We start from the raw sequence: 24999 nt of genomic DNA on the forward strand, positions 1-24999 counted from the left end.
TCCTCTGCATCAAGGTTTTGAACATTTACTTCTGTCTTCATTATATGGTTAACAGCGTATGAAAGTCAAGATAAATCAGTTTCAAAGAGAAGGTGAAATGTATATGGTGTACACTGGTGAAATCTAGGATTTTCAGAATATAATCCTGTTAAAGGGTTTTCAGCTGCTGGTATCTGTACAAGACGGTCAACATAGCGCCCACCTTCTCCAGTGGGAAACAGTTGTGAAGCACAGTGAGCTTCTAAACTTTTGTCCCAGACACTCATGGGCACTCATTTAGCTTGCTTCATTTGGAAAAGGTCAATTGCAATTGCATCAACAATAACTTATTTGGAATGAAGAGGATGAACGCTGTAGTATTCATAAATTTCTCCTGATCTTGATCGACCCACCTTTCCTATTTGACCACTTGACAGTAATGTTTCATCTTCTATATGTGTTATATCTTGAAGAACATCTGTATTTTTATAATAAATGTTGTTTTCTTGTAGGTATAGTGTTGCTTTTTGTTATCTTACTCACATTGACTAATTCTTGCCATATTGTTTTGCTCCTTGTAGGAACATAATTTACTAAAATAATAAATGCATCTTCAAAATCTCTCTGTACTTCCATAGTTTCAATAGTCGTTTTAAAATCTAATGGCAAGTACACAACTCTACCCTTAAGACCTTTCTGAAGTTCTGTAAGAGGTAATTTACTTGTTTTTGATTCCGTAGGAACAATAGCTTGAAAAGGATGTACACATTGTATAAGGATTGATTCATAAATATTTAAATCTTGAAGCTCTTACTTGTTATGTACTGCAGCTGAAATTTTATTATCTTTGTACGTTGCAGATAAGAACTTTCAAACTATTTGCTGTAAGCCCAGATCAAAGCGTTCCACTACAAACTGATAAGCAGCAAAAGTCTCCCACTTATCTGTGTTTTCTTCTTCAGTGATGGGGTATACATCAACTTTGCGAAGTTTTACTTTTGTAGTGAGTGTGTCTATAACATATACAAATATAGTCGGGCCTCTCAGAAGAAGATATGTTAAACTTCCTAATGTTTTCTGTAAAGTTATCAACATTAATTACTGTGTCCTGTTCATCTACACCTGCACCTTGCAACTCCTCACTTTACATTCACTCACGTTCAGGACCAAAGAATTCAAACTGAACATTGGCACAAGCTCTTTGAATATCTTCAACTTTTCCATAAAAAATAACTCTATTTATGTCTCTTAAATATAGAGCAGGACATTTTAGGTAATAAAGCCTCCTAACAACAGTTTGCATTCTAGAATGGTGTACAGTTAACATTCTGAAATGATGCAAGGTGCTGTGGCACACTTTCTTTGACAAGAGAATGTCCTTGTAAATCAGTGTACTTTCTTATTTTGCATGGATCTTATCCTTGCACAATACCTATTTTCTTCTTCAAACTTTTGCAAGGAAATGTACGGAGAAAATATATGAATAAATCAATTGTTTCTTACGATATACTGCATATACTGCTGCAGTTCCATTTATACACAGGTGCTTGTCTATGCCTTCCCTGTGCCTCTTCAACTAAAGTTTTAGGTATCATAACCTCTTTTGGAATAAGACAATCATTATTCAGCTCATAGCATTGCCCAGATGTTTCAACTGGATGCACTAATGTGTTCTCTTGGATGTAGCTTTCCACATTAAAATAAGGATCTGTCCTGGAAGTATGTTTCCAAACACCACTGACAAGTTTTCAGAAATATATTCTAATATGCAAATCATTCCCTTTGGCTTCTCTTCTTTAAACTCAACTCAGTGTTCTCATTTAGAATCAAAATAAATAGTTTCCTCTGCAAGGCAAAGGCCTTATCAACTACAGTTTTGATGTATTCCTGCTGGTTGAGTATTTCTCCTCTACTTTTATATCTCTTCATACTTTTTATGAGATTCTGAATTACCGTACAACGAAATGTTGTAACTCTTATTTCCTTAGACTGCTTATATGTTTTTATCAAAGTATCTCCTTTATCCTTCAATGTTTTACTATTAATATCATGCGGTTTTCCTCCATTCTTAGTAAGTTTGAAATATTCCATTGTATTTACTTGTTTTTGCTCACTTTCAAGTTTTCCACATACTCTTTTCAACCAGGTTTTTGTTTTACCAGCAGCTTTTTCTCTTTCTGTCCATTTTCTGCTTTTTGTCCTTTTTCTCATTTGTGAGGAGCTAATCAACTTTTCTCTTTTGCTTTCTTGTTTTTTGATGGCATTGTAATTTTATTTTTTTAAGTGTAATTAGATATCTTTAATGAAAAAACAAATCGATACATTCATCTTTTCTTTAGATATTCTGAAATTATACTTTTAAACATTTAAATGTTATTATGAACAGTTATATTTTAGTCACATTGCATCATGCCTGATGGCCTACTTACAGCCTAGGTAGGGGGTGACATTTCTGAGGTAAAGGTTCACTTGAACACTTCTCAAGCAGGTTTTCTACTGCGAAATCAAGCTGATGTTTAAACCTACGCTCTCAGGCTCAGCAGTAGTAGGCCCAATACATTTATAAAGGAGTACTTTTCTGGATAGGAGACTAGCTTATCTCAGCAGTTGCCTACAAATGTGAGTGAGTGCATCAGGTAGCACGTACTTCTGATACTACAGTATGCCCAGCTCCTGTTTAGATGTCTACATCAATGTATGAAAGACTGTTTTAGTATCTGACTCGTTCTCTGAGTGCTTCTATCCTTGTAGTAGTAGGTATATGAGTTGTAGTATGAGTGGGACTCTGCATATATGACTGGGTATAAGGGTTTCCTCCCAGTGCACAAATAACTCACCGAAACTCTCAAAGAAATATGTGACCTTTTAATTACATACTACCATGCCTGATGGCCTACCTGCATCCTAATTGAGGGGTGACATTTCTGCAGTAAGAGGTCACATGAAGACTTCTCAAGCAGGTTTTCTACTGTCAAGTTGTGCTGATGTTTAAAACTACACTCTCAGGTTCAGCAGTAGTAGGCCTGACCCCTGTTTAAAGGAGTACCTTTCTGGATGGGAGACTAGCTTCTCACAGCAGTTGCCTACAAATGTAAGTGAGTGCATTAGTTAGCATGTTCCTCTTATACTACAGTATACAGAGCTCCGTTTAGCTATCTGCATCACTTTATGAGAGGCTGATTCAGTATCTGACTTTTTCTCTGAGTACTTCTATCCTCTTATTAGTAGGTTCATGAATTGCAGAATGAGTGGAACTCCGCACATATAACTGGGATAGGGGTCTGCCAGTGCACATTTAACTCACTTAAACACCCAGGGACATGTGTAACCTTCTAATTCATACCACTCTACCTGATGGTCTACCTACAGCCTTGGTGAGGAGTGACATTTCTGCAGTGAGAGCTCACTTGAAGACGTCTTTCTACTGTCAAGTCGTGCTGATGTTTGAAATTACACTCTCAGGCTCAGCAGTAGAATGCCTGACCCATTTTAAAGGAGCACTTTTCTGAGTGGGAGACTAGCTTCTCGCAGTAGTTCTCTACTACTGTGATTGAGTGTGTCAGTTAGCAACTGGTTTAGATACGGCACTATGCAGAACTGCTGTTCGGATGCCTTCATCAACATATGAGTGCCTGTTTAGTGTCTGGCTGCCTCTATGAGTGCTTCAATCCCCTTATAAGTAGGAACATGAGTTGCAGTAGGAGTGGGACTCTGCATATGTAACTGGGCATAGGTGTATGCCAATGCACATCTAAATCACTGAAACTGTATAGGACATGTGTCACCTAGTAATTACATAGCTCTATTCCTGATGGCATACCTACATCCTAGGTGAGGGGTGACAATTCTGCAATAAGTGATCAGTTGAAGACTTGTCAAGCAGGTTTTGTTCTGCCAAGTCGAGCTGATATTTAAATCTACACTCTCAGGCTGAGTAGTAGTAGGCCCGACCCATGTTTACAAGAGTAGTTTTCTTGATGGGAGACTGGATATTCTCAGCAGTTGCCTACGCATGTGTGAGTGTGTCAGTTAGCAAGTTCTCCTGATACTCTAGTATGTGGAGCTGCTGTCAGGATATCTGCATAAATGTATGAGTGTCTGTTTACTGTCTGACTGCCTGTCTGAGTGCTTCTATATCCTCTTATAAATAGGTACAGGAATTACAGTATGAGTGGGACTCTGCATGTGTAAATGGGCATAGGGGTATGACAATGCGCATCTAACTTAGTGAAACTGTCAAGGACATGTCTCAAGATTTAGGGGGTGATTCTAACCCTGGCGGTCGGTGATAAAGCGGCGGCCAACCCGCCAACAGGCTGGCGGTCCAAAAAATGGAATTCTGACCCTGGCGGGAACCGCCAACACAGCCCGCCACATTAACACTCCGCCCGCCGCGGCGGTACAGACAAACAGCGCGGCGGTCACCGCCAACAGGCAGGCGGCAGACAATGTACCGCCCACAGTATCATAACTCACCAATCCGCCACCTTTTCCGGGGCGGGAGCCCCGCCGATAAAAACACGGCAGAAACAGACTACGAACGGGAAAACGCTCACCTCTACGCACTCCACAAGGAAGGAGGACAGCATGGAACCCGAATTAAACATACTACCTGCTCTCGTCTCCCTGCTCATCTACCACGAGTACGAACGCCGGCGCAGACGACAACGGTGAGTACTGCACCTACGACACACGGGAGGGGGGAGGAGGAAAGCTTACGGCACACACATATGCGACCCCCACCCCCCCCAAACTATGTACACACCAATGCAGAGCAACAAGTCACAGTGACACCACCCAAACCCCCCTGATAAATGCAAAGACATAATTAAATTGTGAATAAAAATGTATGTACAAAATAGGCTCTGAAAAGTTATGGTCAACTAGCCAAAAAATCAATATCAAAATAAGTCTATATACAGTGCAATGGATAACCGAGGCAATTAGTCCTGCACATCAAAAGAAAATCGAAGTGTCCGTGGGCCAAAGTGTAACAACACAAGGGCAAAGCCCACACAGGAGACCTGAGTCCTCTGGAGAGAACACTGCAGGAGCATCTGATGAAAAAACTACAGGCACCTCAGGGGGAAGGGAAGGGGGGGGCACCACAGCCACATGAGTCCACGACGCCAGAACCACGAAGGGGCCACCATGCCTACTGTGCCATCCTGGGGAGTGCAAAGCCACAGTCTCTCAAGTCTCTACAGTAGGTGGGTTGCCCACTGTTCCATCCTGGGGAGTGCAAAGCCACAGTCTCTCAAGTCTCACAAGTGGGTGGGTTGCCCACTGTGCCATCCTGGGGAGTGCAAAGCCACAGTCTCTCAAGTCTCACAAGTGGGTGGGTTGCCCACTGTGCCATCCTGGGGAGTGCAAAGCCACAGTCTCTCAAGTCTCACAAGTGGGTGGGTTGCCCACTGTGCCATCCTGGGGAGTGCAAAGCCACAGTCTCTCAAGTGGATTACAGTCTCCACTGGTCAAGGAGGAGGCATGGTGGGCACAGTGAACCGTTAACAGTGCATGCAGGAAGGGCCCAGCGGAGCGGTGCTTGAGACGGCGGGGCCCAGCGGAGCGGTGCTTGAGACGGCGGGGCCCAGCGGAGCGGTGCTTGAGACGGCGGGGCCCAGCGGAGCGGTGCTTGAGACGGCGGGGCCCAGCGGAGCGGTGCTTGACAGGAAGGGCCCAGCGGAGCGGTGCTTGACAGGAAGGGCCCAGCAGAGCGGTGCTTGAGACGGCGGGGCCCAGCGGAGCGGTGCTCTTCTGCACGGCGGGGCCCTCTTCAGCGGTGCTCTTCTGCACGGCGGGGCCCTGTTCAGCGGTGCTCTTCTGCACGGCGGGGCCCTGTTCAGCGGTGCTCTTCTGCACGGCGGGGCCCTGTTCAGCGGTGCTCTTCTGCACGGCGGGGCCCTCTTCAGCGGTGCTCTTCTGCACGGCGGGGCCCTGTTCAGTGGTGCTCTTCTGCACGGCGGGGCCCTGTTCAGCGGTGCTCTTCTGCACGGCGGGGCCCTGTTCAGCGGTGCTCTTCTGCACGGCGGGGGCCCTCTTCAGCGGTGCTCGTCCAGTAAGTCAAGGGAGCCAGACCTGGCCTGGACTCCCTGCTCAGTCGCCCTCCGACCGTGCTGTTGCTGGACCCTTCGGTGACGGAGTCCTGGGCCCTTTGGTGTTCTCCCTAACACCCGGGATGGGGCTTGTGGGCCCCTCCTGCTCCGCGCTCCTGCTGGCTGACTTCTCCGCCCAGCTGCCCTTTCGCTCCTTAGATGGGGCTCTCGGGCCCTTGCCTCCCCTAGCTGTTGTGGCTGGTGAAGTGGGCGAACTTTGCTCCTTGGGGGCAGCCGTGTCAGTCCTCTCACGGCGGCCCTTTAGTTTCCGGGTCCTCTTGCCTGGGGGGGGGCTGGCTGTCCCCTTGCTGCTGATTGAAGTGTCACTGCTGGCAAAGGGTGGACTCCAGAACCCATGCACCACAGTGACACTCGAAGCTGGGCTGGTGGTGGCTGAGGTGCTCTTGGGACTCTTTGCAGATGGAGGGGGTGGGTCAGTGGAGGGAAAGAGGTCAAGATTAGCGAGGAAAACTTTCTTAGGACCAAGGTAAAAGGTAGGAGAAGTGGTGATGGGAGTGGAGGAAGAGGATGTGGTTGTAGGAGAGTCAGGTGTGCTGTCTTTGGGTGCAGGTGCTTGTGCTGGAGGCTGTCGTGAGGTGGATGGCTGTTGGGTGGGTGTCTGCCTGCGTTTGTGTGTCTTGGAAGAGGGGGTGACAGACACAGTGGGAGAGGACACAGGGGACGTGTAAATGGTAGTGGGGGTGGTGACTGCACGTGTGCGGACTGGACTGGAGGGTGTGCTGGTGATGGAAGCACTGGCTGATGGTGGTGTGCATGCAGGTGTGAGTGTAGACGTCACAGGGAGGGAGGAGGGAGACGAGGAGGAGGGGGACACAGAGGTGGTAGTGACTGTTGGAATGTCTGCATCTGGGTGTTGCTTGCGTGAATGCTTGTGGGTTCTGTGGTGCTTGTGTCTGGATGAGCTGCCCTTGGGTGTTGAGGTGTGTGCAGGCTGGTCTGATGGTGTGGATGGGATAGGCTGAGGAACAGGAGACAGAGACAGGCTGGAGGCCGTCAGAAGAGGAAGGCTGGAAACAGGGACAATGGCTGCCGTCAGTGCTGAGGCCAGAGCATTGAACGATCGTTGATGGGCAGCCTGACCCGAATGAATGCCCTCCAGGTAGGCATTGCTCCGATGCACCTCCCTTTCTACCCCCTGGATGGCATTCAAAAGGGTAGCCTGCCCAACAATGATGGTCTGAAGGAGGTCAATGACCTCCTCACTGAGGGCAGCAGGGGTAACAGGGGCAGGGGCTGAGGTGCCTGGGGCGAAGGAGACGCCCGCTTTCCGGGGCGAGCGGGCACGGAGCGTAGGCTGAGGGGCTGCTGGGAGGGCGGGGCTGGTGCGCTGGGTGGGCCCGGATGTTGCCGCCACCGCTAGGGAGCTCCCATCCGAGGACGTGTCGCTGTCGCTGGTGTCACCACCGGTCCCCGTTGTGGTGCTCCCCTCGCCCTCCGGATCACTGGTGCCCTTGGTGTCTGTTCCTGGTCCCACCGGGGCCTTGTGACTTGCAGCTCCCTCGTGCTCCGATGCCAATTCTCCTCCGCCTGATGATGCTAATGCACACATGCACGAGAAGATGAAGAAGAAGGGTGGGGGAGAAAAACGAAGACCACGTTGAGTGCATGCAATGTCAACACCGTTGGCGGAGAGGACAGACACAGGAGCCTCATGCACTAAGCCGCGCATTCGGGGTACACGACTCAGTACTTCTGACTAGGACAACAGGTCTAGAGATGACAAAGGCGCACATGTGTGATGCTGGACCATCGATAGCTGTACTTGTCACCCTACAGAGGTGGGGGCCGGGAGCACAGGGCCATGCCTAAAGGAGAGGACTACACTACAGAAAGCGCCCTGGCCTAATGTCACCCACAACCCTCCTCCCCCACCCAGACGCCTCCACTGCGCAGAGAGATAGCAGAATGTGCTGATACTCACCCCCTTGTGTCTGCTGTGATGTCCTCAAGCGCCCATCCAAATCAGGGTAGGCCACCGCCAGGATCCGGGACATCAGGGGGGTCAGGGTACGACTGGCACCCCTCCTAGGTTGGGAGGCCATCCCCAGCAGTGACTCGGCGGTCTTCCTGGTCCCGCGGCGGATGTCCTCCCACCTCTTGCGGCAGTGGGTGCCCCGTCTGACGTGGACCCCCAGGGCCCGGACTTCCTTGGCGATGGCACGCCAAATGTCCACTTTCTGATGGGCGCTGACCTATTTGACATGTACAGGGTGGGAAGGAAAAATCATAAATTTTCTGCATGTTAGATGCGATTGGCCCCCCCTCCCCAACCTTGCCATATGGCACATGCTCTCATCTGTCGTGCGTTGCACTCCTCATTCGCCCCCCACCCCACCAACTTACATCCACCCCACTCCACACAGGCATAGCCCATTCAATGTGCACCCAGTGTACTTACCTGTTGGTCTGGAGGACCGTAGAGTAACGCATACTTAGGGAGGACACCATCCACAAGTTTCTCCAACTCCTCAGACGTGAAGGCAGGGGCCCTCTCCCCAGTCGCAGCAGCCATTGTCACTTCCAGACCGAGGTCACAGCAGCACTTGCAGTATAGGTCCTCTCCTGTGGATGATCAGGTCTCGAGTGATTAAGCAGATAGAAAATGGCGGTCACACCCGCGGCGGTGCGTACCGCGGCGGTGCGTACCGCGACCGCCGGCGCACCTCGTCATTGGCTCCTGAAACCCATAGGCTTCAATGTTAGCCAATGCGGCTTCGTATAGCGGTCTTCAACCGCCTACCGCCACGGTGTGCCACGCCAGCGCATTGACCTCACATCCCATTGTCCCACTTCACAGGTCAGGCAGCCGCCATTTCAAGGGCCCACATGGCATAATTTGTACTGCGTCACACAGGCCTAGGCCTTGCATTGCCACACATACACGCCTTTCAATACATAGATAATCGTGTGCTGTGCATGCAGTGGTGAACGTACCTGTGATTTGCTTGACTCTGTTCTCCATGTTGTCCTTCCTAGGCACCGTCCGCTGGGACTTGCGAGGAGAAGGATGAATCCTCGCGTGTACCGACCGCTGGTGGACCTGTCGACAATGGAAGAACGCCATATCATACTACGATACCGACTTGACCGAGCCACTATACATGAACTGTGTGCCCAGCTGGAGCCAGCCCTGATGTCCCCCATCCGCCAACCCACAGGAATTCCCCCTCTAGTGCAGGTTCTGTCAGTCCTCCATTTTTTGGCAAGTGGCTCATTCCAGACAACAGTGGCCATGTCATCTGGAATGTCTCAGCCCATGTTTTCAAAAATCTTGTCTAGAGTGTTGTCTGCCCTGACGAAACACATGCGGCGCTACATTGTATTCCCTGAGGAGGTTGATTTGGCCACTGTGAAGGGTGATTTTTATGCCCTTGGACATATCCCCAACATAATTGGTGCCATTGATGGGACCCATGTGGCTTTAGTACCCCCAAAAGACGATGAGCAGGTGTACAGAAACAGGAAAAGTTACCATTCTATGAACGTCTAGGTGGTCTGTTTGGCTGACCAGTACATCTCCCATGTGAATGCCAAGTTCCCTGGGTCAGTGCATGACGCGTATGTGATGCGAAATAGCAGCATCCCTTATGTGATGGAACAGCTACAGAGACAACGTGTGTGGCTAATTGGTGACTCTGGTTACCCCAACCTGCCTTGGCTATTGACCCCAGTGAGGAATCCCCGGACCAGGGCAGAGGAACGGTACAATGAGGCCCATGGGCGAACTAGGAGGATCATTGAAAGAACCTCTGGCCTCCTGAAGGCCAGATTTAGGTGCCTGCATATGACAGGGGGATCCCTGATGTACTCACCAAAGAAGGTGTGCCAGATCATCGTGGCCTGCTGTATGCTTCACAATCTGGCATTGCAACGTCAGGTGCCTTTCCTGCAGGAGGATGGTCCAGATGGTGGTGTTGAAGCAGCTGTGGAGCCTGCGGACAGTGAAGAGGAGGAAGACGAAGAGGACGACCCAGACAACAGGGACAGAGTTATCCAACAGTATTTTCAGTAGCACACAGGTAGGAATCACCCACGACATTTAACATTTACTGAAAGCCCCCTGCATCTTTACTTTGTGTATTTCCCCCCAGTTCTTTTAAACTGATGTTTGATTTTCCCTTCCCTTTTCAGTGCTGTATGACCCACTGCGTGACTTCTGCTTGGTTAGCCCATGGACTAATGCTTATTGACATCGGTATGTTGTCATCACATAAATAACAGAACATTATTGATCAGTAATGTGTTATACATTTGTAAATAATACAGGCTGACTCCAGAATGATTTCAGTGCAATGAGTGATTTATTGGTACATGATATTAAAACGGTGATGGGTGAGGGTGGAGTTATGTCCATGGCAGAGTCCAGTTCTCGGTCGCAGAGGTGCATTGTCCATATGCCTGTGGAAGGATGGAGCAGGGGCAGTTCAAGGTTGGACAGGGTGACACTGTGGGACAGTGGAATGACATCCGGGGGGATATTAGGCTGGCGGGGGTCTTGGCATCCTACTCTGTCTTCCTTTGAGATCTCAGGTTCCTCTTGCGGGGTGGTTGTTCTTCAGCAGGAGGTGGGGTTCTGGTGGGCCGTCGTTCTGTGGGGGCCTCCTGACCACTAGCGCCGGCGGAGGTGATAGGCTGTTCCTGGCTAGTGACAGGGGCCCTTCGTGGTGCCACATGGTCCCGCAATGTGGTTTCTATCCGGTTGAGGGCCTGGACTATGGTCCCCATAGCGGTAGCGATGTTCCTGAGTTCATTGCTGAACCCCATGTACCGTTCCTCCTGCTGTGCCTGGATCTCGGTGAACCTGGCCAGTACCGTCGCCATCGTCTCCTGGGAGTGATGGTATGCTCCCATGATGGTGGTGAGGGCCTCTTGGAGAGTCGGTTCCCTGGGCCTGTCCTCCCCCCCCTGTCGCACAGCAGCCCTCCCAGTTCCCCTGTTTCCCCGGGCCTCTGTCCCCTGGACGGTGTGCCCACTACCACTGCCCCCAGGTCCCTGTTGTTGTTGGGGTGTTGGGTCAGCCTGGGTGCCCTGTAGTGGCGGACACACCGCTGATTGACGCGTCTGCGAGACAGAGGCATGGGCCCGCTGGGTGGGAGCTGTGCTTGTGTTCCCAGAGGGGGTTGGGTCTGCTGTGGCCTGTGTCTGTGTGTGGGGAACCGACTGTCCAGAGGTCCCCGATGGTCCCGGCTGGTCATCAGGTTCTAGGTCGACAGAGCTGCTGTCCTCGCTGGGGGCCTGTTCTGGGGGTGGGATGGACAAATCTGGACCCTCCGTGGCGGTGTGTTGGCGTTCGGGCCCTGCAGGGGTAAAGGAGTATGGTTATTGTTTCGGTGTGTGCCATGGCCTGCATTTTGAGTGCCCTTGGCCCCCAGTGCTGGCATTCCCTTGTGGGAGGTGTTGTGAGGGTGGTGGGGGGGGGGGTGTATGGTTATGTGCAATGGTCATGCTTTGGTGGTGGCTGTCTATGGTTTGTGTTGGCATTCAGGGGTTGGTGTTGTTTAGGGTGGGTTGTGCTGGTGAGACATTGGCAGGGAGGTTGTATGCTGGGGGGTTGAGATTGGGGGTGAGGGGGGGGATTGGCATGCTGGTGGTTGGGGGGGGGGTGAAGTAGTTGAGATTCGACTTACCAGAGTCCATTCCTCCGTGTACTCCAGCGAGGCCATCAGGATGCAGGATGTTTACCACCTCTTGCTCCCATGCTGTGAATTGGGGTGGAGTGGGTGGGGGTCCGCCGCCAGTCTTCTGCACAGCGATGTTGTGTCGCGACACCATCGAGCGCACCTTCCCCCGTAGGTCGTTCCATCGCTTTCTGATATCTTCCCGATTTCTGGGATGCTGTCCCACAGCGCTGACCCTGTCTACGATCCTTTGCCATAGCTCAGCCTTCCTTGCTATAGTGGTGTGCTGCACCTGTGTGCCGAAGAGCTGGGGCTCAACCCTTATAATTTCCTCCACCATGACCCTGAGTTCTTGGTCCGAGAACCTGGGGTGTCTTTGGGGTACCATGGGGTGGTGTGGATGAGGTGTGGGGTGGTGTTTGTGGTGATGTGCGTGGTGATATGTGGTGATGTGTGCGTAGATGTGGTGTGGGTGATGAAGTTGGGTTCCTGTGTGTGTTGGGGTTTTTTATTGCTGTGCTCGCCCTCTCTATCTCTATCTCTCTCGCCTTCTCTCCGATTTCCAACTAGTGGGGGTTTGTGGGTGATGTGGGTGTGTGTTTTATAGTTGATTGGATGTGTGGGAGTGTTGTTTGTATGTGTCTCAGGTGTGTGTATTTCAAATTGTCCAATGTGGCTGTGTTTTGGAGCCGTGTGTGTATTTTGAGCGCGGCGGTGTGTACCGCCAATGGAATACCGCGGTTGAAAGACCGCCGCGTGGATTCGTGGCTCAGAATGGCATGGGCGTGTTTGTGTTGGCGTGACGGTGGAGGTTTGGTCATCTCCAGTTTTCCGCGGCCCGCTGATGAGGCGGCCTTCCTTGGATGTCGGATTGTTGGCGGTTTCACAGTTGGTGGTCAGAATGACCGTGGCGGTTTACCGCGGCCGCGGTGGTAGAATGGCGGACTTCTGACCGGCGGTAAGGGCCTTTTACCGCCGAGGTCAGAATGACCCCCTGTATCTTTTATCACCATGGCTCATGACAGGATAGGTGAGGGGTGACTTTTCTGCATTAACTCGTCATTTTAAGACTACTCAGGCATGTTTTCTAATATCAAGTGCAGCTGACCTATAACAATACACACCAAGACTGAGTCGTAGTACAACTGACCCATTTTTAAAGCACTTCTTCTCTAACATACCTACTCAATGACTATAAATTACAACTTTTACATGTAAATGTGTCATGTTGTGTTGTAGTCTGCTATTTTTACTATGAATTCTGGGCCTCTAGCATTCATTTACAATGGTATTAAGGAATCAACAAATGCCAATATTTAAACAACAATCTTTCTGTACATATGTACATGACATATTTCTATGTGTAAAATGTAAGTAGACCCACAAATTTCGTGAAAACCTTCTGCACTCTACAGTGTTTTATATAGATTCTGTGACTTGTCATATAGATTCACAATATGAGTGTTCAAGTTCCAACATTTATAAAAATATTGTTCTGTACTTATGGACATCACACATATATCTCTTAAATATATAACAAGAGTTACACAACCACTCACAGATCTCTGTATTTCACATAAATTGTTGTAAATCTGATAAATACATTTCCATTTTAAATTGTCTTTTTTATAATCATTTATATTTTAAATACCTGTAAAATGAGGTTGTAAGTCAACATTTTAGTTTTTCTGCTCTTAGTTGATACTTTCTAACCTCTCAGAAAAACTTACACTCTATGAAACTGCAAAATATAGCGAATCAAAAGATGCCTTCTATTTTTATCTTTCTTTACTGCAGTTTTGAATGGCTATTGTTCATTAACCCTTTCTTCACTTCTCTGACTAACTTAAGATGGTAGGCAATCTGTCATTATTCTCAAATTCTTCATGACCCTCAGTGAGGACCCCCATGTAACTTTGTGACAAATTCACAAATATTTACAGGGATCCAAAAATTTACCTAGCTTAATTTCTTTAAAACTTTACAGTTATACTTCATTTCAAATATAACTTCTCATTAGTGAAACACTTCTAGTAAAAAAAACTGAAAAGATGATTAATTTAACTTAAAAGTAGTCCTATCTCTTTAATACCCCTAACCCTAACACCCTTTTTTAGAAACTGCAAATTATTGTATAACTGAAATTCAGCAGGTGCACTTGACTCTTAGCAAATGTAACCATTTCAAAAAATACATTGCAGTTTTTTTATTTAAAACACAGTCAACCGCATGCAAATTTTCTTAGTTTCAATAATCACAACCTAATTTAAACATCTCTATATCAGAATCGCACAATGGAATTTATCCTTTTTTTCCAAACATGTCCTCCCTCCATTTTAACTGCCTTTCACTACTGAACTATCTCTTTCTTGTGCAGCCTTCTCATGTGAGGTATTCATCCTTCTCTTCACAATGCTCTGAGAGTTGATTGTGGGGCACAGCTTTGTGTTTTGGCCAAGTGAGTTTGCTAGAAAGAGTGGCATTGACATCTTTGTCAAAAGTGGAGATAAAATAATTTGGCTAGATAGGTTTAAAGTGGCATCAATTGCTTTCTTTGGCAAAACGCATTACAGATTCCCAATCCCCTCACTACATGTTTGTGCACAGTGATGACAATGATCTGGGCACATTTAGTGGGTAGGACAGGAAAGTCTAATGAAATATACCTTTGCAAAACTAATGACAATTTTGACCTCACACTAACTAGGTATTTTTTAGCATATTCCAAAGACAGAAATGAAAATGGTCTACCCAATTCTGTACAGAGATATACAAAGCCAGGAATCATTTTAATAAAACTGTTTCAGCATTCCTCAGAGACCATAACATGGGCTCAATCTACAATACCAACCCAAGCTTTGACATGGATGGAATTTATAGAAGTGATGAAGTTCACTTTACAGACAAAGACGAGAGGGTGTTTCTCACCAACTTCAAATACTGCATCCCATATTAAGTGCAGTTATCACCCTCTACACAACAAACGTATAGGCTCTTTTTAGAGCCACCCTATTTCCCAAACACTAGGTAATTTTTTTAACATCTTTTTCTCCCAGCCTTTTCAAAATGTGTGAATCCATCGCGAATATGCAAAACAAAAGCTTCCAATCTGTTGACACTACCACCACATTTTACTAGTGCTTTAATACCTATAGTACAGCACAATGAGAGCATTAATGTAAGTAGATATCTAGATCCCTCTGTCAGTGTATCTCAAAGTAGGTGTGTAAGTGTTTGAATGGGTTTGTGAGTATGTGCGTGATTGGCTGGCGTCCAGGCCCTGTTGCCAACCCTTATAACCCCCCAACCTTGTGCTGGGCACGGCCTTCGGCTGTGTGCAGTGGGGGTTGGCTTCAGGGCTTGGCCTGTGGCCAGGCCATGTGATCAACCCCTAAAACCACCCAATCCCGTGCTGTACAGGGCCTTTGGCTGTGCACAGCAGGGTTTGGCCACAGGTCCTGGCCTGCAGCCAGGACCTGAAGCCAACCCCTATAACCACCCAACCCCATGCTGAACATAGCCTTCTGGTGTGCGCAGCAGGGGTTGGCTGTAGATGCTGACCTGTGGCCTGGCCCCACAGCAAACCCCTATAACCACCCAAGTCCATGCTGCTCACAGCCTTTGGCTGTGCACAGCAGGGGTAGACTGCAAGGCCAACCCCTATAACCACTCAACCATGTGTTGTGCATCACCTTCGGCCATGTGCAGTGGCAGTTGGCCACCAAACCTGGCCCGTGGCACCCCTCCCCAGGCTGATCCCTGCTCTGGGAACCACATCCACAAGGGCCCAACATGAATAAATATTAATTTTTGGGGGGAGATGATCCCCCAATTAACCAAATCACAATGTTGGGAACTGCTGGGGGATCGTGAAGGTCCCAGCACTCCTTGCCAGCTCCCCACCTCCTGTGGGAGCTGGCATTGCTGTCACAGAGAGGGAGCTGATAAAGAGGGGCAGGGATGGCTGTTTGACAAAGCACCAGAGCTAATGGGTTAGGTGTCCATACACTGGCCCCTTTTCTTTTTTGTTACTTTTTTCTTGGTCCTGGTTGAAACCGAGTCCTAAGATGGCTACCAACAATTCTTAATTGTAGTGTTGACAGTCAGTCAGATATCTGCATGGGGACTGTCGGATCCGCAGAGGATCCGTGTTCCTAGACATCTCTTTTTTTTAAACTCTCCAAAACTACAGAACGGATGTACACCAAATTACAAAAAGCATGCTTTCGGGACCAAGATCTAGCTTTCTGCCAAATTTGGTGTAATTCTGTTTAACGGTTCGGGATGTAGTCATGTTTAAAATTTTGAAAAATCCCATTGGCATAGAATGGGAAAAAAGTGTCTTGGGACTCCATCCTTTTTCTCGGCCCCTGCTTGACAGATCATCCTGAAACTTTCTGGAAAGCAGCTGAACTGCCCAAAGTATACGTTTTGTATACGTTTTGAAGGTCCATCAAGCGGCACTAAAGTTATTGGCAAAACAAAAAACACTCCATCTATGGTTAAAAAAGAAAGTCCTAACTATAACTACCTAGTGGCAACCTCCACTACGTTACTCATGCTGAGATATGATTGGCTGAAAACACTTCAACAACAGAAGCAGTTGAAGTGTTGTCAGCGATCTTGGGACTCGGCATTGGATTGGGGTGCCGCGTGGCCCCACACTGCCTCGGGGACCACCAACCCCTGGGGCAAATGTTTACAAAAACAAAGGGGGTCCCTATGGGATTCCCGCGTCCCGGGGTCCACCACCCCCCAGGGCTAAGTTCTTGTTGTATGGGGCCTCGCAGTCCCCTTCTTGGAGTCATCGATGGCCCTGGGGATCACCACCCCACCAAGGTCTACTCCGGCTATGTCCCGGGGTACCCACCTTTGGGACATAGCTGTTTGCTGTGACTTAGCTGCAGCCCTGCAGCTACAGTCAAGCCACAGGAAACACTTTGGGTTTTGACAGCGGGCCCTTAATAGCAGGTCCTACTGTCAAAATCTGAAGTTTCATCTCTGTCCTCTGCACGGATGCAGCAAGCACGAAGCGGCTTTCAAAGGAGCTCCATGCTTGCTGAAGCATTAGCAATGCAAGGGAAGCCTTTATGGCTTCCCTTGCAGTGCCAGGTAGTCCGTAAGGGCTTTTTAATTTTTTTTTTTTTTTTTAAAGTAGGGACCCAATGGGTAGCCCTTGAGGGCTCCTTTGTGGTCCTACATAGCCTGTAAAGGGCTTTGAAATAAAAAAAAAAATTACAAAGTAAGTAATTAAATAAAAAAGTAGGGACTGTAGGGGAGCCCTTAAGGGCTCTCTCGTGGTCTCACATAGCACACAAATGGCCAAAAAAAGAAGAAAAATGTAAAATCCCCATAGCGCAGTGTGAAGGTCACAGACCTTTACACTGAGCTATGGGGGTTCGAGTCAAGCTGGACTCTTCCTTTTTTGTTTTTTAATTAAAAAAAAGTATGCTTTTTTAATAATAATAAACACATTTTTTGGTTAAATCCAACAACAATATCTTATTATAAGTATATGAGATATTAAAGCCTAACAAAAAGTATCTCTTTCTCTCTTTCTTTCTCTCTTTCTGTCTCTCTTTCAAACAATTTCTCCCACTCACACACCCACTTAGACACTTATGCACCCACCCGCAGACCCACTCAGACACTCAAGCACCCACTCACAGACCCACTCAGACACTAACACACATACTCACAGACCCACTGACACCCTCATGCAGCCATTCACAGACCTACTCAAACAGTAAGGCGCCCACTAAAACACTGATGTATGCACTTTCACACCCAGACAGGCAATCTGACAGTCACTCTCACCCCCAGATATACCCTCTCACACCCAGAGAAGCTGCAGCTAACTACCACCGTGCATGGCGAAAGGGCTGTGCACAGCCTGGGATTTAAGTGGTTAGGGGGGTGTTGGTACAGGGTCTGGCTGGAGGCCCATCCCCAGTGGAAGGAAATTGCTGTAGTCCACTAGACCACTAGGGAGTGTTATGCTCCATATAATGTTCATGCTTGAATGTTACCCCACTGTTGAAATATGGCCTACGTTTGATTTTACTTTAGTATATAAGGGCCAGACTGCTAAAGATGTAGTGTCAGGTTTGCATGACTTTTTTTCATGCATACCCAATTCAAAATCCTTGTTGGAATTTTACAAAGCAGTACAAATGGCTATTTGTGTTGCTTTGATAAAAAAACAATTAAAATGCACTGTCTTTGATTACTTTTTATCAGCGAGCATTCCATTGGTGGTTCATGGGCATTTCCATGCATCCACCATTGGTTATTGACACAAATTCATATCTACAAAGACTTGTAATCATGGATCTGTGCCAATATCCGGCACCTGCCTAAGGAGAAATATATTTTTCTTTGAGGAAGAAGCCTTAGCTTTTTATCAAGGAAGAGGCACTTTTTGTACTGAAACTAGCCTGACCATAACACAAATTACTTTGCACTTTGGCACAAGGGCCCATGCGATGGCACAAGACAGCACACAGTGCACCAGTACATAGGGAGAGCAGGACTGCAATGTTTTTAAAGGATTGGCGCAGTTTGGCTCTCCATAGGTGATACTTCACAGCAAATTTGCTTTCTGCATTACACTTAGCCTATGAAGTATGTGGTGTGTTAGACCTGTCAGCTTTAGTGTTGTCTTCCCCCAGGAATTTTGCCCTCAACCTGCTATTCTCTTGAATTTGTTTTTGTTGACCTTAGGTCTCTTTGCAATTTACCACTGCTAACCAGTGCTAAGGTGCTTGTGTTCACTCCCTCTCCCTAAAACATAGTAAAATTGGATTATATATAGGTGTCATATTTCATTTACTTATAAGTCCCTAGTAAACTGGGATACCATATACCCAGATCTTGTAAATTAAATGCTGCTGGTGGGACTGCAGCAGTTTTTCTACCACCTCCTTAAGTAGCCCCTTAAACATGCCCCAACCAGGACTGCCATTGCAGCTTTAAACTGCTAATTCATTATAATGAAATAAAATGCATTAAACTACCCTTTTATTACATATAAGTCACCCCTAGGGTAGGCCCTAGGCAGCCACTAGGGCCGGATGCATTGTAATTAAAAGGTTGGAATTGCAATTTTCAAGTTTTGTATGTCGTGGTAGTGAAAAATTCACAAGTTTATTTTCTCTACCATGAGGCCTACTTCTCTCATAGGATAAAATTGGGTTGACTTATTTTATTTAATAAGTGCGAACTTTTGATTAAGAACAGGTAGAGATTTCATGTTTGGTGTATTCTAAATCTATAATTTTGAATCCTCTTTAATAGTAAAGTCAGATGTTAGGTTGCAATTTTGAAAATGCAATTTTCCTGCCCTATTTATTTGAAGCCTACAGCCTGTTCCTGGGTTACATGAGTGAGTCGAGTTGGCATTTGGGCTTTGTTTATTCCTCCCAGACAACCACATAATAGAGGGATTAATTGTGCATGAAAGGGCCATCACTGGCAGGATGGGGGTCAGAGCGGGGCACAGCCCTACTTTCAAATCAATGGGCAATGCTCTGCCTCCACAAAAAAGCATTTCACACCACTTCCTTTTTCAGGTAGCCAGACAGGGAAAGCAGGAAACTCCAAGCACTTCAAAGGAAATTCGCTAGAAACTTCTCCTTATTAAAAAAAAAAGGCACTACGTATTAAATCACTACCCTCTAACCCACTCTTCGGGTCATTCTCTGAATCTGTGGAAAGACTCTCAGATGACTGCTTGCTGCTGTGGCCTGCTGTGTATGTCAGACGACTGCTTTCCTTGACCTCGTAGGACTGATCTGCTGCCTGAACCATGCCTTGGAAACTAAGAGCCCTGCTCTACTTCTTGAACCCAGTACTACCAGAGTGACTCCAAAGGGTTGTTGGCTAGCCTCCTGATCAGAGCTTTGGCGGCACCAGGAAAGTTTCAACCCATCTTGAACACCTTGTCCCAGCCTGAGTGAGTTCCAACCCTCCAAGTGGTGCCCCTCTAGTCCTGGATTTTGGGAAGTGATACTGAAGGTGCTCAGATAGCCAAAACCTAAAAATGTGGTGCTAAATATTCCTTTGAGACCCGAGAGCAGATTGGGACCAATCTGCTTGGCTATCCCCCCAAGTGCATCACCAGTCAGCCTGACTTTGCATCAGCTCCAATTGCATTCTTCTCTGCAGGAGGAGATTCTGTTCAGTGGTCCTTAGCAGAAGGGGAGTCTGGCCCCATGGATACCTTGTTGGCTACAGCCTCCAGTCTCACCCCATCAAAAAGAGACTTTGGGCATCATTATGACTTTGGCGGCCTTTTTGGAAGACCACCACCGTGATGGCTGTCAAAAGACCGCCATGTTGGTGGTCATCTGACCACCGTATTAAGAGTCACACACTGAAGACCGACTCTAAACAGCCACAAATCTGACATTGCCAGGACTCATGTGGGTGGGAAAGAGGCAGTTCCACCACCAGCACCGCCAGCCCAACAACTTACCACCCACCAGATTAAGACCCACAAATAAGCACAGCGGTTCTACCATGATGGAAAACCATTGGTGGTGCAAACGGCCATGCACAAAACTCACTTCAGACAGATTACAACATCCCATTGGCCAGTTTCAAAACCCCACCCCTGACACACATACACACAGCAGACATACCTACTCACTGCACTAAATAACACACCCCCACACACCCCACCATCCTTTGCGACTCAAATGACAATCGCATACACCGAGAGCAGGCAATGATTGACAGGCACCACCTTTACACTTTAGGCACACATACACATCTCACTCAGCACAGACCATACAACTGCATGAACAACACAATACACACATAATGAATACACACAATCATCACAACCGACCATCACATACAACTAAACATTCCCACCCCACCAAGCACCCTACACTGCTCCCTTGCACACACAAACCCCATGTGGTTCTAAAAATTCTGGACCCATGTAATTTACTTTGCCACAGCAGTACGATTTTAGTATCAAAAGACCGATAATGACTAGTACACTAAGCATGAGCATTTTCGCTCAATTCCAGCAGCGTTTTCACCTCGAAATCGCCATTTTCGTCCTGCACTCATGGCTCCCATATTATACACGGCAGCCATTTTTAAAAGTTGCCCTCACATAGGCTTATAATACAGTCAGATTTGATTCCAAGGACACGTACACCTTGATTGACTTTTCTCTGACCTGGGCAAGCTGGAACCATTGCCTCAGGCCAAACCTGTTTGGTCAGTCCCTCTCCCAGTGGCCGAATCAGATAGCATCAAGGTACACCATGCCATAAAACCCTTATTATCGCTCACACACCCTGCCTAATCTTGCTCACACCTGCACCTGCTCTTTTCTTCTTCTTATTTTACGAGGGGGAGGTGCCCGTTTTTATTGGGGGTCCACACTTATCTGATGTAAAATACTAGGCCTTGCCGGGTAATTTATTATGGGTTGGATGACATGAAATATGAGGTTTCATCATGACACTGTTTTTTCCTTTGTAGTGAAAACATGTGAATGACCAACCAAAATGTCAAGAATGTTTGCCTGAAGCTTAAAAAACTGTATATAAGGAAACCTGACTTTGCATTTAAACACAGTCTCCTGAGAACATACAAACCGTGCTGTTGTACTTCTAGGACGCTTGTTACTTGGCTGCAGCCAATAAATTCGATCTTTGACTTCACCTAGAAGACTCTGAGTTTCTGTGGTCTGAATCAGGAAAGTACCCGAGGTCTTTGGGTGTACCCTGGCACCGCTGGGTTACCGGATCAGTACCGGTTCTGAAAAACCCAGTACCTCACCCACCCTCACCTACGACACAACCACCACCATGTCCCAACAAAAGCACCCACACTTCACAGACGATGAGGTGAGGGTCATGGTTGATGAAATTGTCAGAGCAGAGCCTCAACTGTTCGGAGCACAGGTTTAGCAAACATCCATTGCCAGGAAAATGGAGGTATAGTGACAGGATCAACTCAGTAGGCAACCATCCACGTACAAGGGAGGACATCATGAAGAGGTGGAATGACCTACTGGGGAAGGTGCATTCCATGACATCACCTCACCAGATTGCCGTGCAGAAGTCTGGTAGTGGACCCCCATCTCCGGCCCCAGAGTTCACATCATGGGAGGAGAAGGTCTTTGACATCCTGCACCCAGAGAGCCTGACTGGAATGCCCGGAGGACTGGACTGTGGTAAGTAACTACCACTCCCTTGGGACACATTCTCCCTGTCCAACATGCTCCCATACCACCCAAAAACTCCCCAGTTCACTCAATCTCCCACTACACCTCCCACATAATCACCTAATGGCCCTCTCCTGCATGCCACACCAAAATCCAGCCCCAATGCCCACACAGTCCCTGGCAAGTGTCAGTAACAATCACTATGACTACCACAATGCACTTACCCATCTACAGCAAAACCTGCTATGACTACTCCACAGCACATCTCTTGCATGTATGACTATTGCACTAGCTACACCAACTGGATGCTTCAACTGAGGACCACTACCTGGCAATGACAGCAATGCAATGGCACTACACAATGTCAAACAAGGCCAAACACAGCAGTGTCACCAAACCTAATGGCCATCTATCCAGATCTACAACCCAGAAATGGACTGAGCATGGGCTAGAAAGTAAGAAAGTAAATCCCATGCACCTCATGCACAGAAAGGACAAGTTACCATGCATGCACACATACTGTCCTCCCACTTGGACACCATGCTGCAATGTACAGCCAACCCCACTCAAATCTAGCAAGCTTGATTTGCCGTAAGCAAACATGGCACACCTGTCATGTGAACATCACACAGGATCAGAAGTCACCCACCCATCCACCAAAAGGTACCTAGACTGATTGACACCAATCCTCAATGGAGCATGGTAGGCAAGTCACAATCCACTATCCACAATGTTTGCCATGCTGCATCTGTTATTGCCATTGCTGGGAATCATGTCAAGCCACTGTATGCATCAGACAAAGAGATAAACAATCACATGTCCACCATTTAACTCACTCCATCCACAGATACCCCGCCACTGCCCCCACTGAGAGTATACCAGAGACAGACAGCCCTCCTCAGGCTGAAGGCCCCAGTGAGGAGAACATCTCTGGATGTCTAGACATTGACAACTTACCTGGCCCACCTGGGACACCTGTTTAGTCCACCATTCCCTACCTCACCCTGTCCACATCAACCCCCCCATACCCTGTGGCATCAACAGTACAGCCCCAACTGTTCGTCCGCAAACCTGTGTCTCAAGGACAATTCAATCAATAGTATGCCCCACAGTACAGGGACCTGAATCGACCCCTCACAGCCAAGACAATGAAGGTCCTGGTGACACTGGGAATGGGCACACTGTGCCAGGGGCACAGGCACATAGGGGCAGGAGGTGTGGGAGGGAACCTGTGGGCCAGAGGACAGGACACCCAAGGGCGTTCAACTGACCAGCACACCATCTCCCAAGTCCTGGGAGCATACCAACAATCCCAGGACAGGATGGGCCAGATTATTACCATGTTGGGGGAAAACCAAAGGCTGCATAGGGAATACCACCAGGAGGACATGCAGCAGTGGCAGGCCCACAATGACCTCCATTGCAGGGATGCTCAGGGACCTCAACACCACCCTGCGTGCTTCCACTATCCACCAGCAAGCTCCTTCCACTAGCCACATCACATCTGAGCCTTCCATGTCTGCCGCAGCTAGTGGAATGGAGGCCCTGCCAGCGAAACCACAGGCCTCGAGCACCCCTCCCTCTGTAGCTGATGAACCCCCAGTGCAAACGTGGATGTCCATCCAGACATCAAGATGCCAAGACCAAATGCCACTGCTGATTTCTCCTCCTTGTGTGCCACTGTGACACCCTGTTGACTGTTCAATTACATCACTCCATTTTCCCATGGCCCTTGGTCACTGGACCTGTGCTACCTGCAGCTGTGCCACCTACCCTGATGATTACCATGACCCCACTCATCACATGTTTGTCATTGTATGCACCACAGATTGTTTGTTCACATTTTCCCTACATCCCCAATAAACACTATTGATCACAGCGACAGCATCTGTGTCTTTATTTAAAAATGAACAAATGTTTTGTCTGCAAAATGTTTATGTGGGTGTGAGCCCCTAAACCAACAGGCAGTGTAATGAACAGTAGAGGGAGGCATCCTCTGCAGGAGACACAGTACAACAGATATGTCCCAGGGCAACTGAAAGGTAGTCTCTATTCCAGGCACACACTACAGTAAATTCACTCATCCAACCTGCAAAAGAGACCATAACACAGAGTTACATCAGGATAAAGGCACGATGCCACACAAAACACATATGCAGTACGTAGTTGTCTAGCCCATTTTAGATTGCACCCGAAGTAAGGCAAAAGAGTTGACAGTTCTACATCCCCAGTCACAGGAAATACATGACAATTCACTGTAACTGCCATCTGTTATGTGCAAAACTCTATTCTGTAAACGGGTACCAGTGGCTAATGAGCATGAATGCCTCAAGCCATAGGTAGCAGAGGCATTGATTGACATAATATAGCCTGTGGATGATATAACATGAGAACAGGAGAATGCCGGACACATAGCTCAACACAGATCTGTCCATAGGAGATGTGAATCTAACACCCTGCAGTGAGTACACATGTAAGATAAGATACATGTAAACTCTGCATCTTACATTCAAGCACTCACCTCCTCCAACACGCACATAGGGAAAGGAACACAGTACAACACCACTGATGAAACTAATCAGGAGGACCATTGTCACCAATCAATGTGGATACACATCACTCGCAAATACACAGTCAGCATACATGTATGGCACTGGAAGTACTGATTGATGATCTCAGTCCTAAACTTAGCTGCACCATTCTCATCTGCTTTCTCATCACTTTCCATGTCTGCATCACCAGCCACTGGTATAGCTGCCTCGTCATCATCAACTAGCAATGGTATCTGACGTCTCAGGGCAAGATTGTGGAGAATACAGTAGGCAACTATGATCTGGCCTACCTTTTGAGGAGTGTAGAGGTGGGCACCTCCAGAGATGTCCAGGCACCTGAACCTGGCTTTCAGAAGGCCAAATTTCCTTTCAAATACACACCTCATCCTGTCGTGGCCTCATTGAAATAAAGTTGGCAGTGTACCTCACTGGTGTCTACAGCCAGGGAAGGTTAGCATAGCAAGAGTCACCTGTGTGCATAAAGGTAGGACTTGTGATGACAGCTGCTATAAGGGAGACACACATCCAAATGTATACATACCAAT

This window comes from Pleurodeles waltl, chromosome 1_2, assembly GCF_031143425.1.
Source record: "Pleurodeles waltl isolate 20211129_DDA chromosome 1_2, aPleWal1.hap1.20221129, whole genome shotgun sequence".
NCBI lineage: Eukaryota > Metazoa > Chordata > Amphibia > Caudata > Salamandridae > Pleurodeles > Pleurodeles waltl.